This window comes from Accipiter gentilis, unplaced genomic scaffold, assembly GCF_929443795.1.
Source record: "Accipiter gentilis unplaced genomic scaffold, bAccGen1.1, whole genome shotgun sequence".
Lineage (NCBI taxonomy): Eukaryota > Metazoa > Chordata > Aves > Accipitriformes > Accipitridae > Astur > Astur gentilis.
The window spans coordinates 113170-123683 of NW_026061108.1; positions in this window are offsets into that span (position 1 = coordinate 113170).

Here is a 10514-nt window from a genome sequence, read left to right on the forward strand (position 1 = left end):
CCGGCTCGGCCCGGCCCGGCCAAGGCCCGGCCGAGGCCACGCCCCTGCCCGCCGGCTCGGCCCGGCCCGGCCCAGGCCAGGCCCCTGCCTGCCGGCCCCGGCCCGGCCAAGGCCCGGCCGAGGCCAGGCACCTGCCCGCCGGCTCGGCCCGGCCCGGCCAAGGCCCGGCCGAGGCCAGGCACCTGCCCGCCGGCTCGGCCCGGCCCGGCCAAGGCCCGGCCGAGGCCAGGCACCTGCCCGCCGGCTCGGCCCGGCCCGGCCAAGGCCCGGCCGAGGCCAGGCCCCTGCCCGCCGGCTGGGCCCGGCCCCTGCCCGGCCAAGGCCAGGCCCCTGTCCGCCGGCTCGGCCCGGCCCGGCCAAGGCCAGGCCCCTGCCCGCCGGCTCGGCCCGTCCCGTCCCGTCCTGGCCAAGGCCAGGCGCCTGCCCGCCGGCTCTGCCCGGGCCGGCCCGGCCTGGCCAAGGCCAGGCCCCTGCCCGCCGGCTCGGCCCGGGCCGGCCCGGCCTGGCCAAGGCCAGGCGCCTGCCCGCCGGCTCGGCCCGGCCCGACCAAGGGCAGGCTCCTGCCCGCCGGCTCGGCCCGGCCCGGCCAAGGCCAGGCCCCTGCCCGCCGGCTCGGCCCGGCCCGGCCAAGGCCAGGCCCCTGCCCGCCGGCTCGGCCCCTGCCCGGCCGAGACCAGGGCCCTGCACGCCGGCTCGGCCCCTGCCCGGCCGAGGCCAGGCCCCTGCCCGCCGGCTTGGCCCGGCTCGGCCCAGACAAGGCCAGCCCCTGCCCGCCGGCCCGGCCCGGACAAGGCCAGGCCCCTGCCCGCCGGCTTGGCCCGGACAAGGCCAGGCCGCTGCCTGCCGGTTCGGCCCGGCCGGGCCAAGGCCAGGCCCCTGCCCGCCGGCCCGGCCCGGCCCGGAAAAGGCCAGGCCCCTGCCCGCCGGCTTGGCCCGGCCCGGCCCGGACAAGGCCAGGCCCCTGCCCGCCGGCTTGGCCCGGACAAGGCCAGGCCGCTGCCTGCCGGTTCGGCCCGGCCGAGCCAAGGCCAGGCCCCTGCCCGCCGGCCCGGCCCGGCCCGGACAAGGCCAGGCCCCTGCCCGCCGGCTCGGCCCGGACCGGCCCGGCCAAGGCCAGCCCCTGCCCGCCGGTTCGGCCCGGCACGGCCAAGGCCAGGCCCCTGCCCGCCGGTTCGGCCCGGCCCGGCCAAGGCCAGGCCCCTGCCCCCCCGCTCGGCCCGGCCCGGCCAAGGCCAGGCCCCTGCCCGCCGGCTCGGCCCGGCCCGGCCAAGGCCCGGCCGAGGCCAGGCCCCTGCCCGCCGGCTCAGTCCGGCCCGGCCAAGGCCCGGCCGAGGCCAGGCCCCTGCCCGCCGGCTCGGCCCGGCCCGGCCAAGGCCCGGCCGAGGCCAGGCCCCTGCCCGCCGGCTCAGCCCGGCCCGGCCGAGGCCAGGCCCCTGCCCGCCGGCTCGGCCCCTGCCCGGCCGAGGCCAGGGCCCTGCATGCCGGCTCGGCCCCTGCCCGGCCGAGGCCAGGCCCCTGCATGCCGGCTCGGCCCCTGCCCGGCCGAGGCCAGGCCCCTGCCCGCCGGTTCGGCCCGGCCCGGCCAAGGCCAGGCCCCTGCCCCCCCGCTCGGCCCGGCCCGGCCAAGGCCAGGCCCCTGCCCCCCCGCTCGGCCCGGCCCGGCCAAGGCCAGGCCCCTGCCCGCCGGCTCGGCCCGGCCCGGCCAAGGCCAGGCCCCTGCCCGCCGGCTCGGCCCGGCCCGGCCCAGGCCAGGCCCCTGCCCGCCGGCTGGGCCAGGCCCCTGCCCGGCCAAGGCCAGGCCCCTGTCCGCCGGCTCGGCCCGGCCCGGCCAAGGCCAGGCCCCTGTCCGCCGGCTCGGCCCGGCCCTGCCAAGGCCAGGCCCCTGCCCGCCGGCTCGTCCCGTCCTGGCCAAGGCCAGGCGCCTGCCCGCCGGCTCGGCCCGGGCCGGCCCGGCCTGGCCAAGGCCAGGCCCCTGCCCGCCGGCTCGGCCCGGGCCGGCCCGGCCTGGCCAAGGCCAGGCCCCTGCCCGCCGGCTCGGCCCGGGCCGGCCCGTCCTGGCCAAGGCCAGGCCCCTGCCCGCCGGCTCGGCCCGGGCCGGCCCGTCCTGGCCAAGACCAGGCGCCTGCCCGCCGGCTCGGCCCGGCCCGACCAAGGGCAGGCTCCTGCCCGCCGGCTCGGCCCGGCCCGGCCAAGGCCAGGCCCCTGCCCGCCGGCTAGACCCGGCCCGGCCCAGGCCTGGCCCCTGCCCGCCGGCTCGGCCCGGCCCGGCCAAGGCCCGGCCGAGGCCAGGCCCCTGCCCGCCGGCTCGGCCCGGCCCGGCCAAGGCCCGGCCGAGGCCAGGCCCCTGCCCGCCGGCTCGGCCCGGCCCGGCCAAGGCCCGGCCGAGGCCAGGCACCTGCCCGCGGGCTCGGCCCGGCCCGGCCAAGGCCCGGCCGAGGCCAGGCCCCTGCCCGCCGGCTCGGCCCGGCCCGGCCCAGGCCAGGCCTCTGCCCGCCGGCTGGGCCCAGCCCCTGCCCGGCCAAGGCCAGGCCTCTGTCCGCCGGCTCGGCCCGGCCCTGCCAAGGCCAGACCCCTGTCCGCCGGCTCGGCCCGGCCCGGCCAAGACCAGGCCCCTGTCCGCCGGCTCGGCCCGGCCCTGCCAAGGCCAGGCCCCTGCCCGCCGGCTCGGCCCGTCCCGTCCCGTCCTGGCCAAGGCCAGGCGCCTGCCCGCCGGCTCGGCCCGGGCCGGCCCGGCCTGGCCAAGGCCAGGCCCCTGCCCGCCGGCTCGGCCCGGCCCGGCCCTGCCAAGGCCAGGCCCCTGCCCGCCGGCTCGGCCTGGCCCGGCCCTGCCAAGGCCAGGCCCCTGCCCGCCGGCTTGGCCCGGCTCGGCCCAGACAAGTCCAGCCCCTGCCCGCCGGCCCGGCCCGGCCCGGACAAGGCCAGGCCCCTGCCCGCCGGCTTGGCCCGGACAAGGCCAGGCCGCTGCCTGCCGGTTCGGCCCGGCCGAGCCAAGGCCAGGCCCCTGCCCGCCGGCCCGGCCCGGCCCGGACAAGGCCAGGCCCCTGCCCGCGGGCTCGGCCCGGACAAGGCCAGCCCCTGCCCGCCGGTTCGGCCCGGCACGGCCAAGACCAGGCCCCTGCCCGCCGGTTCGGCCCGGCACGGCCAAGACCAGGCCACTGCCCCCCCGCTCGGCCCGGCCCGGCCAAGGCCAGGCCCCTGCCCGACGGCTCGGCCCGGCCCGGCCAAGGCCCGGCCGAGGCCACGCCCCTGCCCGCCGGCTCGGCCCGGCCCGGCCCACGCCAGGCCCCTGCCTGCCGGCCCCGGCCCGGCCAAGGCCCGGCCGAGGCCAGGCACCTGCCCGCCGGCTCGGCCCGGCCCGGCCAAGGCCCGGCCGAGGCCAGGCACCTGCCCGCCGGCTCGGCCCGGCCCGGCCAAGGCCCGGCCGAGGCCAGGCCCCTGCCCGCCGGCTGGGCCCGGCCCCTGCCCGGCCAAGGCCAGGCCCCTGCCCGCCGGCTCGGCCCGGCCCGGCCAAGGCCAGGCCCCTGTCCGCCGGCTCGGCCCGGCCCGGCCAAGGCCAGGCCCCTGTCCGCCGGCTCGGCCCGGCCCTGCCAAGGACAGGCCCCTGCCCGCCGGCTCGGCCCGTCCCTTCCCGTCCTGGCCAAGGCCAGGCCCCTGCCCGCCGGCTCGGCCCGGGCCGGCCCGGCCTGGCCAAGGCCAGGCCCCTGCCCGCCGGCTCGGCCCGGCCCGGCCCGACCCGGCCAAGGCCAGGCCCCTGTCCACCGGCTCGGCCCGGCCCTGCCAAGGCCAGGCCCCTGTCCGCCGGCTCGGCCCGGCCCTGCCAAGGCCAGGCCCCTGCCCGCCGGTTCGGCCCGGCCCGGCCAAGGCCAGGCCCCTGCCCCCCCGCTCGGCCCGGCCCGGCCAAGGCCAGGCCCCTGCCCCCCCGCTCGGCCCGGCCCGGCCAAGGCCAGGCCCCTGCCCGCCGGCTCGGCCCGGCCCGGCCAAGGCCCGGCCGAGGCCAGGCCCCTGCCCGCCGGCTCGGCCCGGCCCGGCCCAGGCCAGGCCCCTGCCCGCCGGCTAGGCCCGGCCCCTGCCCGGCCAAGGCCAGGCCCCTGTCCGCCGGCTCGGCCCGGCCCGGCCAAGGCCAGGCCCCTGTCTGCCGGCTCGGCCCGGCCAAGGCCAGGCCCCTGTCCGCCGGCTCGGCCCGGCCCTGCCAAGGCCAGGCCCCTGTCCGCCGGCTCGGCCCGGCCCTGCCAAGTCCAGGCCCCTGTCCGCCGGCTCGGCCCGGCCCTGCCAAGGCCAGGCCCCTGCCCGCCGGCTCGGCCCGGGCCGGCCCGGCCTGGCCAAGGCCAGGCCCCTGCCCGCCGGCTCGGCCCGGGCCGGCCCGTCCTGGCCAAGGCCAGGCGCCTGCCCGCCGGCTCGGCCCGGCCCGACCAAGGGCAGGCTCCTGCCCGCCGGCTCGGCCCGGCCCGGCCAAGGCCAGGCCCCTGCCCGCCGGCTCAGCCCGGCCCGGCCCAGGCCAGGCCCCTGCCCGCCGGCTCGGCCCGGCCCGGCCAAGGCCCGGCCGAGGCCAGGCCCCTGCCCGCCGGCTCGGCCCGGCCCGGCCAAGGCCCGGCCGAGGCCAGGCACCTGCCCGCAGGCTCGGCCCGGCCCGGCCAAGGCCCGGCCGAGGCCAGGCCCCTGCCCGCCGGCTCGGCCCGGCCCGGCCCGGCCCAGGCCAGGCCCCTGCCCGCCGGCTCGGCCCGGCCCGGTCAAGGCCCGGCCGAGGCCAGGCACCTGCCCGCAGGCTCGGCCCGGCCCGGCCAAGGCCCGGCCGAGGCCAGGCCCCTGCCCGCCGGCTCGGCCCGGCCCGGCCCAGGCCAGGCCCCTGCCCGCCGGCTGGGCCCGGCCCCTGCCCGGCCAAGGCCAGGCCCCTGTCCGCCGGCTCGGCCCGGCCCTGCCAAGGCCAGACCCCTGTCCGCCGGCTCGGCCCGGCCCGGCCAAGACCAGGCCCCTGTCCGCCGGCTCGGCCCGGCCCTGCCAAGGCCAGGCCCCTGCCCGCCGGCTCGGCCCGTCCCGTCCCGTCCTGGCCAAGGCCAGGCGCCTGCCCGCCGGCTCGGCCCGGGCCGGCCCGGCCTGGCCAAGGCCAGGCCCCTGCCCGCCAGCTCGGCCCGGCCCGGCCCTGCCAAGGCCAGGCCCCTGCCCGCCGGCTCGGCCTGGCCCGGCCCTGCCAAGGCCAGGCCCCTGCCCGCCGGCTTGGCCCGGCTCGGCCCAGACAAGGCCAGCCCCTGCCCGCCGGCCCGGCCCGGCCCGGACAAGGCCAGGCCCCTGCCCGCCGGCTTGGCCCGGACAAGGCCAGGCCGCTGCCTGCCGGTTCGGCCCGGCCGAGCCAAGGCCAGGCCCCTGCCCGCCGGCCCGGCCCGGACAAGGCCAGGCCCCTGCCCGCCGGCTCGGCCCGGACCGGCCCGGACAAGGCCAGCCCCTGCCCGCCGGTTCGCCCCGGCACGGCCAAGACCAGGCCCCTGCCCGCCGGTTCGGCCCGGCACGGCCAAGACCAGGCCACTGCCCCCCCGCTCGGCCCGGCCCGGCCAAGGCCAGGCCCCTGCCCGCCGGCTCGGCCCGGCCCGGCCAAGGCCCGGCCGAGGCCAGGCACCTGCCCGCCGGCTCGGCCCGGCCCGGTCAAGGCCCGGCCGAGGCCAGGCACCTGCCCGCCGGCTCGGCCCGGCCCGGCCAAGGCCCGGCCGAGGCCAGGCACCTGCCCGCCGGCTCGGCCCGACCCGGCCAAGGCCCGGCCGAGGCCAGGCACCTGCCCGCCGGCTCGGCCCGGCCCGGCCAAGGCCCGGCACCTGCCCGCCGGCTGGGCCCGGCCCCTGCCCGGCCAAGGCCAGGCCCCTGTCCGCCGGCTCGGCCCGGCCCGGCCAAGGCCAGGCCCCTGTCTGCCGGCTCGGCCCGGCCAAGGCCAGGCCCCTGTCCGCCGGCTCGGCCCGGCCCTGCCAAGGCCAGGCCCCTGTCCGCCGGCTCGGCCCGGCCCTGCCAAGGCCAGGCCCCTGCCCGCCGGCTCGGCCCGTCCCGTCCCGTCCTGGCCAAGGCCAGGCGCCTGCCCGCCGGCTCGGCCCGGGCCGGCCCGGCCTGGCCAAGGCCAGGCCCCTGCCCGCCGGCTCGGCCCGGGCCGGCCCGGCCTGGCCAAGGCCAGGCCCCTGCCCGCCGGCTCGGCCCGGGCCGGCCCGGCCTGGCCAAGGCCAGGCCCCTGCCCGCCGGCTCGGCCCGGGCCGGCCCGTCCTGGCCAAGGCCAGGCGCCTGCCCGCCGGCTCGGCCCGGCCCGACCAAGGGCAGGCTCCTGCCCGCCGGCTCGGCCCGGCCCGGCCAAGGCCAGGCCCCTGCCCGCCGGCTAAGCCCGGCCCGGCCCAGGCCAGGCCCCTGCCCGCCGGCTCGGCCCGGCCTTCAGGCCCCTGCCCGCCGGCTCGGCCCGGCCCGGCCAAGGCCCGGCCGAGGCCAGGCCCCTGCCCGCCGGCTCGGCCCGGCCCGGCCAAGGACCGGCCGAGGCCAGGCCCCTGCCCGCCGGCTCGGCCCGGCCCGGCCCAGGCCAGGCCCCTGCCCGCCGGCTCGGCCCGGCCCGGTCAAGGCCCGGCCGAGGCCAGGCACCTGCCCGCCGGCTCGGCCCGGCCCGGCCAAGGCCCGGCCGAGGCCAGGCACCTGCCCGCCGGCTCAGCCCGGCCCGGCCAAGGCCCGGCCGAGGCCAGGCACCTGCCCGCCGGCTCGGCCCGGCCCGGCCAAGGCCCGGCCGAGGCCAGGCACCTGCCCGCCGGCTCGGCCCGGCCCGGCCAAGGCCCGGCCGAGGCCAGGCACCTGCCCGCCGGCTCGGCCCGGCCCGGCCAAGGCCCGGCCGAGGCCAGGCCCCTGCCCGCCGGCTCGGCCTCGGCCCGGCCAAGGCCCGGCCGAGGCCAGGCCCCTGCCCGCCGGCTGGGCCCGGCCCCTGCCCGCCGGCTGGGCCCGGCCCCTGCCCGGCCAAGGCCAGGCCCCTTCCCGCCGGCTCGGCCCGGCCAAGGCCAGGCCCCTGTGCGCCGGCTCGGCCCGGCCCGGCCAAGGCCAGGCCCCTGTCCGCCGGGTCGCCCCGGCCCTGCCAAGGCCAGGCCCCTGCCCGCCGGCTCGGCCCGTCCCGTCCCGTCCTGGCCAAGGCCAGGCCCCTGCCCGCCGGCTCGGCCCGGGCCGGCCCGGCCTGGCCAAGGCCAGGCCCCTGCCCGCCGGCTCGGCCCGGGCCGGCCCGGCCTGGCCAAGGCCAGGCCCCTGCCCGCCGGCTCGGCCCGGGCCGGCCCGGCCTGGCCAAGGCCAGGCCCCTGCCCGCCGGCTCGGCCCGGCCCGGCCCGGCCTGGCCAAGGCCAGGCCCCTGCCCGCCGGCTCGGCCCGGCCCGGCCCGACCCGGCCAAGGCCAGGCCCCTGTCCACCGGCTCGGCCCGGCCCGGCCAAGGGCAGGCTCCTGCCCGCCGGCTCGGCCCGGCCCGGACAAGGCCAGGCCCCTGCCCGCCGGCTCGGCCCGGACAAGGCCAGGCCGCTGCCTGCCGGTTCAGCCCGGCCGAGCCAAGGCCAGGCCCCTGCCCGCCGGCTCGGCCCGGCCCGGCCAAGGACAGGCCCCTGTCCGCCGGCTCGGCCCGGCCCTGCCAAGGCCAGGCCCCTGCCCGCCGGCTCGGCCTGTCCCGTCCTGACCAAGGCCAGGCGCCTGCCCGCCGGCTCGGCCCGGCCCGACCCGGCCAAGGGCAGGCTCCTGCCCGCGGCCCGGCTCGGCCCGGTCAAGGCCAGGCCCCTGCCCGCCGGCCCGGCTCGGCCCGGCCAAGGCCAGGCCCCTGCCCGCCGGCTCGGCCCGGCCAAGGCCAGGCCCCTGCCCGCCGGCTCGGCCCGGCCCGGCCGAGGCCAGGCCCCTGCCCGCCGGCTCGGCCCCTGCCCGGCAGAGGCCAGGGCCCTGCATGCCGGCTCGGCCCGGCCCGGCCGAGGCCAGGCCCCTGCCCGCCGGCTCGGCCCGGCCCGGCCGAGGCCGGGCCCCTGCCCGCCGGTTCGGCCCGGCCCGGCCAAGGCCGGGCCCCTGCCCCCCCGCTCGGCCCGGCCCGGCCAAGGCCAGGCCCCTGCCCCCCCGCTCGGCCCGGCCCGGGCAAGGCCAGGCCCCTGCCCGCCGGCTCGGCCCGGCCCAGCCAAGGCCCGGCCGAGGCCAGGCCCCTGCCCGCCGGCTCGGCCCGGCCCAGGCCAGGCCCCCGCCCGCCGGCTGGGCCCGGCCCCTGCCCGGCCAAGGCCAGGCCCCTGTCCGCCGGCTCGGCCCGGCCCGGCCAAGGCCAGGCCCCTGTCTGCCGGCTCGGCCCGGCCAAGGCCAGGCCCCTGTCCGCCGGCTCGGCCCGGCCCTGCCAAGGCCAGGCCCCTGTCCGCCGGCTCGGCCCGGCCCTGCCAAGGCCAGGCCCCTGCCCGCCGGCTCGGCCCGTCCCGTCCCGTCCTGGCCAAGGCCAGGCGCCTGCCCGCCGGCTCGGCCCGGGCCGGCCCGGCCTGGCCAAGGCCAGGCCCCTGCCCGCCGGCTCGGCCCGGGCCGGCCCGGCCTGGCCAAGGCCAGGCCCCTGCCCGCCGGTTCGGCCCGGGACGGCCCGTCCTGGCCAATGCCAGGCCCCTGCCCGCCGGCTCGGCCCGGGCCGGCCCGTCCTGGCCAAGGCCAGGCGCCTGCCCGCCGGCTCGGCCCGGCCCGACCAAGGGCAGGCTCCTGCCCGCCGGCTCGGCCCGGCCCGGCCAAGGCCAGGCCCCTGCCCGCCGGCTCGGCCCGGCCCGGCCAAGGCCAGGCCCCTGCCCGCCGGCTCGGCCCGGCCCGGCCAAGGCCAGGCCCCTGCCCGCCGGCTCGGCCCGGCCCGGCCAAGGCCAGGCCCCTGCCCGCCGGCTCGGCCCCTGCCCGGCCGAGACCAGGGCCCTGCACGCCGGCTCGGCCCCTGCCCGGCCGAGGACAGGCCCCTGCCCGCCGGCTTGGCCCGGCTCGGCCCAGACAAGGCCAGCCCCTGCCCGCCGGCCCGGCCCGGACAAGGCCAGGCCCCTGCCCGCCGGCTTGGCCCGGACAAGGCCAGGCCGCTGCCTGCCGGTTCGGCCCGGCCGGGCCAAGGCCAGGCCCCTGCCCGCCGGCCCGGCCCGGAAACGGCCAGGCCCCTGCCCGCCGGCTTGGCCCGGCCCGGCCCGGACAAGGCCAGGCCCCTGCCCGCCGGCTTGGCCCGGACAAGGCCAGGCCGCTGCCTGCCGGTTCGGCCCGGCCGAGCCAAGGCCAGGCCCCTGCCCGCCGGCCCGGCCCGGCCCGGACAAGGCCAGGCCCCTGCCCGCCGGCTCGGCCCGGCCCGGACAAGGCCAGGCCCCTGCCCGCCGGCTCGGCCCGGACCGGCCCGGCCAAGGCCAGGCCCCTGCCCGCCGGCTCGGCCCGGACCGGCCCGGCCAAGTCCAGGCCCCTGCCCGCCGGCTCGGCCCGGACCGGCCCGGCCAAGTCCAGGCCCCTGCCCGCCGGCTCGGCCCGGACCGGCCCGGCCAAGGCCAGCCCCTGCCCGCCGGTTCGGCCCGGCCCGGCCAAGGCCAGGACCCTGCCCGCCGGTTCGGCCCGGCCCTGCCAAGGCCAGGCCCCTGCCCGCCGGCTCGGCCCGGCCCTGCCAAGGCCAGGCCCCTGCCCGCCGGCTCGGCCCGTCCCGTCCCGTCCTGGCCAAGGCCAGGCGCCTGCCCGCCGGCTCGGCCCGGCCCGACCCGGCCAAGGCCAGGCCCCTGTCCACCGGCTCGGACCGGCCCGGCCAAGGGCAGGCTCCTGCCCGCCGGCCCGGCTCGGCCCGGCCAAGGCCAGGCCCCTGCCCGCCGGCCCGGCTCGGCCCGGCCAAGGCCAGGCCCCTGCCCGCCGGCCCGGCTCGGCCCGGCCAAGGCCAGGCCCCTGCCCGCCGGCTCGGCCCGGCCCGGCCGAGGCCAGGCCCCTGCCCGCCGGCTCGGCCCCTGCCCGGCCGAGACCAGGGCCCTGCACGCCGGCTCGGCCCCTGCCCGGCCGAGGCCAGGCCCCTGCCCGCCGGCTTGGCCCGGACAAGGCCAGGCCCCTGCCCGCCGGCTTGGCCCGGACAAGGCCAGGCCGCTGCCTGCTGGTTCGGCCCGGCCGGGCCAAGGCCAGGCCCCTGCCCGCCGGCCCGGCCCGGACAAGGCCAGGCCGCTGCCTGCTGGTTCGGCCCGGCCCGGCCCGGAAAAGGCCAGGCCCCTGCCCGCCGGCTTGGCCCGGCCCGGCCCGGACAAGGCCAGGCCCCTGCCCGCCGGCTTGGCCCGGCCCGGCCCGGACAAGGCCAGGCCCCTGCCCGCCGGCTTGGCCCGGCCCGGCCCGGACAAGGCCAGGCCCCTGCCCGCCGGCTTGGCCCGGCCCGGCCCGGACAAGGCCAGGCCCCTGCCCGCCGGCTTGGCCCGGACAAGGCCAGGCCGCTGCCTGCCGGTTCGGCCCGGCCGAGCCAAGGCCAGGCCCCTGCCCGCCGGCTGGGCCCGGCCCCTGCCCGGCCAAGGCCAGGCCCCTGTCCGCCGGCTCGGCCCGGCCCGGCCAA